Below are 5,393 nucleotides of genomic sequence, written 5' to 3'. Positions count from 1 at the left end.
TATAAAAGGAGGCGCGAATAGTCTGTCCTATTTTTTCCTGTCGTGTGTGCACTCGATTATTATTATTTTTTTTTCCCAATTTGCTGTCCGATTTTTTTTTTAGGGTGTATTTGTATGGACCTATATTTAAAGCTCGAATATAAAGGCTCCATACAACCCGCTGGCCACTTGTTTTTAGCAAGCATCGGGTCAATTTGACCCGGCTTGGGCATGTAAGGCTTAAAGAAATACATAAATAAGAATGCTGAAAGCATACGGGATGAACAACATAAACATTAGGCATCTAAACGCTCTTGAAATACTCATCATTGTTTTTCTTTATTGTTATCATGCGCCATTAGACAATTTAACGACAAGGTTAATTTATAAGTTTATCATATGGTGTACACAGTCGACACCCTACTATTACACTTAAACTATACTGATTCCATTAATACTTTAATGGCAGTACTTAGGCAGTTGTATTACTTATATTGAATAAATTATGTTTTTTAAAAAATAAAAGAAAAATGTTTTTCTCGAGATGGCGCGATTAACCGACTGTTTTCCCTTTTTTTTCATCGCAGCTGCAAAATTGAAATTCCTAATGGCTCGACTGAGTAAAAAATCAATTTAGATGGATATAAAAAAATGAACCAAAAATAATGGCTGCTTCGGAATACAGGTAAATGAAATAAAGAGCGGTAAAATCTGTACATGAGAAACTCGGATAATTTTGAGCCCGCGCGGCAACAGCGATGTAGCCGACGTAACTCTCTAATCAGTTGCCGCCATGTAATAACCTAGTGTATCTGTACTTCACAGTGCAAAGTTTGTAAATAATATTGATCATTCGACGCTTTAAACTATTTCCCAGCCGCAAGTGAAAATTCTCCCAGTCATCTCTTTTAAATTTTTGCGTGTTCAAGTCGAAATTCCTCGAGAAATTGCGTGATAAGTCTTGTCTTCCACACATCAACCAGAGTTCTCAATGTTTTATTTTCTGCTGTAAGTAGTGAGATATCCAACACAGTTATCATTTCAGTTGATTCTCTAAGCTTTTCTCGCATATTAAGAATTTTAATTTTCCTACATATTGACTTCTCCATTTTAAAATTTGCTTTTACAGTGTACTGCGTTCTCCTCTGTTGCTGTGAACAGAAAATTGTGAACATTGGGACCCAACAACTGCAGGGCACCGTTTGAGACTACTAGCCACATTCCTGACACAGGCGGAGTGAGATGCTCCGGCCACCATCTTTGTCGAGCGATTACTGATAAACCACTCCGCTTCGCTACACCAACACGCGGGTTTTTTGAACGGGTAAGTTGACATAGCACGTATAGCGGCTGTTTCCATAAGGCGAATGCTTAACTTGTGTTCCCCATTCCGCCAGAAGTTCAGTTTATTTTAGCTCTAAAACAATGCGTATGGTTTGTCCACAGTATCAATTCCTCAGCTAATTATATTAATACATTTTTATCACAAAAAAGAAAAGAAAAAAGAAAAAAAAAAGCATGTGACTCATGAGTTTTTGGCAGATTTGCGCCCGTCTAACAGAAACCGATCTCACTTCATATTTAAAAAAAAAAAAAAAAAAAAAAAAAAAAAAAAAAAAAAAATATTCTCCCATTTTGGTGCAAAACAAAGAGACACACACTTTAAATTGGTTAAATGTGCGGAATTTGTAGTTACCTACACACACCAAAAAAACTTCGTCATTAGAAATAAAGAGCAAACACATTCAAAGGCATGTGACGCATATTTTTCTATGTGTTTTCGGATGCTAAGTGGTACATGAGCTTGGTTTTCTTCCACCACACTCGAAGTTCACCAGGAAGAAAAATGTTCCGAGGGACATCCAGTCTTTTCAGACATTTTATTTCCTGCAGAATCCTCACAAGGTGGAATAAATATGATATTATTCCTTCCGAACTCAGCGCCAAAATAAATACACGAAAATCCATTATTTAATGATCTCAGTAAGCAAATTAGCCCAAAGATATGTAGCAGAACTGGGTACTTGCTTGAGGCAGTCGAATCATGTGCACTCGGTTTAATACCTTTTAGTACCTTTTAATACCTTCTACTAATCGTACTTTTCATATTAACGTTGCTTCGATAGTTACGATAGTGTTTCCGCCCTCACTCTGACCAATTCGCCTTCAATACCTGAATAGGCAACGTCAGCGACATGGGAGTAGGATTAGTTGCTCGTAAAAGTTTGGTCATGTCTGCTCATTTTCAGCATAGTGTTAGCAGATTAATATTGCTTTCCAATTAAATTACCAGGGCCGGATTTACCTACTTGCAGCCCCCTTCTCATTCGTTTTGAAACATCAATAAAAACCATCAAGTGAACGTGCCGGAGGGGAGGGGTGTATAAGACGCGTTTACCTACTCGTGTTGAATACATTTTTTGCAAAAGCCCTGTCAACGCTACTAGCAAAATTTCACGAAACTTTGCTTCTCCATTTATAAGAAATGAACCAAAAAATTATGAGAGAACAAACATAAATGTGGTATAATAATTTTAACTTCCGCCGCTGCGCCGCGTTGATCGCACTGTGTTTGGCGCAATGCGTGAAGTGTTCCTGCAGTCTTGTCGGCGCTATGCGTTTCACGCCCACCGCTCCTGACCGCACTGTGTTTGGCGCAATGCGTGAAGTATTCTTGCAGTCTTGTAGGCGCTATGCGTTTCACGCCCACCGCTCCTGACCGCACTGTGTTTGGCGCGATGGGTGAAGTATTCATGCAGTCTTGTAGGCGCTAATATGTGTTACATGCCGACCGCCGCACCGAGGGCTCGTCCTTTTCATCTCAAGTCCTCGTCATCATTCCTCTCTGCGTTAAGCTCCGGGCCAAATTGCGTGTTTAGTTCCTCTCTTAACTCGATTAATTGAAGTTGTTGTCTCTTGTATCACCGAAAAACGACAAAATTAGAAATTACTAATTATACTCTCAGGAAAGAGAAATTTTGTCCTCTTTTTCTCATTGATAATTTTTTTCTGAATCCGATTTTTTTTTATACCTACATTAAAAAAAATTGCAAAATTTGCCGCCATAGGCCACTGCCCATGTGGCCACCCCCCTTAATCCGGCCCTGCCAATTACGATACTTTTCTACCATTGTGGCCAGGTCGCCTTCAATATCGGAGTAGGCAACATGAGCGGCTTGGGAGCAGTAACAGTTTCCTGCAGCAATTTAATCATGCTTACTCGTTTTAGTCGTACGGTATTATCGGTTCCATGTACTATATAATTATCACGGTATTTTTATCTCATTCTGATTAGTTCACCTTTAATATCTGCTTTCTCTGCTTCCCTTCCAACGCGATTGAACCACTCTCCTCGGTCATGAGGGTCACATCTTCGCAAATAATTGGACTTTATTTTTCAATAAGGAACTAAAATTTCGGACTCATCTGTAAAAACACTCTTGTGCATAGGAGCACAATGGTACTTACTTGTTTATAAACTGAGCCAGAAATAGTAGCTCCTATGCGTTATATTAATCGATCGAATGTTAAAACGTTTCAGTACAGGTCATAATTCTCATGAGAGTTTTTTCAAGGAAACGAATAAGCTATGATTCTCATCAAAAAAATTGTTACGATTTTTTTTCAGATCATAGAGTCACAACGGTGACGTTAAAACACTCGAGAGAAAAATGTTCGAATTCCTGCAAAAAGTATGGCTTCCTTTGTTAATAATCCTCTTGGCATTCCTCTATGGACATTTTACGAAAAATTTCGATTACTGGAAGAAAAAAGGTGTATTTTACTTCGAGCCAGTGTTCCTTTTCGGCAACATCAAGGACAGAATTTTATTTCGCAAAGCCTTCCATCAATTCTGGCTGGATACGTACAGGAGCATGAAAGGTCACAAGTTTGTAGGTAATATAACATTTCAAAATATTTAGCTTAAATTATGAAGTTAAACACTGCAAACATCACTTCCTAACTTCTTTCATGACAAATTTTATCATTTTATTTTGACGTGGAAAGAAAGTGATAGCAGAACTGGCACACCACTGCACCGCAGTAGACTATTTCCAACCCGTATGCTAGGGCAATGCTGACGAACAGAATTCCTTATAGTTCAAACACGCCGAGTTTGTTGGTTAGGCGTGTAATATTATACTTTAAACCAGCATTATTGACTATCTCGACATTACTGGTCGGAGATTTTCCACCTATTCACTGTTCAGCACTTTTCTAATTCTTTCCTAGTTTTAAAATAAATAAAGGCGAGTAATTTTTCTTTCGTATGGACAAAAAAGGAAGATCCATAGTACATCCATAGGGTTAGATCATACTTCGACGCAAAATTGCGATGGAAGTATAACTCAACTTTTTCGAACATCCATGCATGCTCTGCTTCCAAACATATACTCAATTTCTTTGGGAGCGAGGCAGATGAGATGACGGCGTTATTGGTTCCGGGAGTGGACCTCATACCCTGACATCCTATCCTTCGACTGCAAAAATCTCCCGATTTGAAGCAAAGTATGGGAGCCAGTGAATTCTTGGCCGTTTCTCATCAAAATATGTTTTATCTCGATTTTCAATTAGCAGACAAGCAGTGGCAATTTCGTAAGTCGATGACAATACCTATACTGTTTTTTCTACATTTAAATTCACTAAAAAATCAATTTTAGGTGAGACCAGCTGCCTGATTGATTTGTTTTACATGCATTTAAAAGGAGGAAAGACGGTACCTATTGCCAAATTTCAAGAAGCGCCACTACAGGCAGGGAATTTTCACAGGAATTCTCCAGCATTGAGCCATCCTTATTACCTTCGCCATAGCCGCAGCAGCCTTAGGTACACAGATGAGCGTAAAATTTGAGACGCTTTACAAATACGTGCCAAAGCCAATCAATTTTATCGACCCAATTCGGCCTTTATCCAAAGGCTCGAAGCATGATGATTCTCCACGAAGAATATGAGTAAAGTCTATGTAAAATTTACGTCATTAATGACCAAAATAGAATTTTTCCCCCATACATAATTCCATTAACAGAGTTCCATTTTTTTCTTTAGATATTATTTTACTTATCATCCTCTTTGCATGAATTCATATCTCACTCTACGATATAATACGACATGAATATATAACGAGTACGGTATAAACGCCTGAGGCGCAAAGCGCTTCGGGGCAGTGGCGTGGCTTGCTTTGCGATATATCGATTGATCTACTATTTAAACCAATGGGAAAACATCGATAAACATGGTGTTCGAACTGAACACCTTAATATTCGATTCTTTACGATACCTAGCTGCAAATGGGAAAATATCGATAAGTGACCATTCACGCCTCGCTACTCTTCGGGGCTACTCGCTACCAGTAATACGATTTTTTTTTGCTACTGTATCTATCATTTTCCTCTCATTATTAATACCATCGTTTT

At 38.5% G+C, this 5,393-nt stretch overlaps 1 protein-coding gene and 1 long non-coding RNA gene across 4 annotated transcripts in view; both read left to right on the top strand.

The window, feature by feature from the left end:
• The window catches only part of LOC109043598 (Ca[2+]-channel protein alpha[[1]] subunit T), a 370,781-nt gene that overhangs the window by 182,527 nt on the left and 182,861 nt on the right, over positions 1–5,393 (top strand). The gene's annotated exons all lie outside the window — the stretch shown is intronic.
• The window catches only part of LOC140224018 (uncharacterized), a 91,324-nt gene continuing 86,668 nt past the window's right edge, over positions 738–5,393 (top strand). Inside the window, exons 1-4 of one of the 2 annotated variants that reach the window (XR_011899257.1) lie at positions 738–987; positions 1,109–1,303; positions 3,608–3,876; positions 4,641–4,658. This is a non-coding gene — a long non-coding RNA (uncharacterized lncRNA). Of the gene's footprint in view, positions 988–1,108; positions 1,304–3,607; positions 3,877–4,640; positions 4,659–5,393 lie in introns of those variants that run through there. The other variant, XR_011899256.1, reaches the window with a different exon arrangement.

Source organism: Bemisia tabaci, chromosome 2 (genome assembly GCF_918797505.1).
Source record: "Bemisia tabaci chromosome 2, PGI_BMITA_v3".
In the NCBI taxonomy this organism is placed as follows: Eukaryota; Metazoa; Arthropoda; class Insecta; order Hemiptera; family Aleyrodidae; genus Bemisia; species Bemisia tabaci.
The sequence above is the reverse complement of the archived record's forward strand: the minus strand, read 5'-3'. Positions and strand labels throughout refer to the sequence as shown.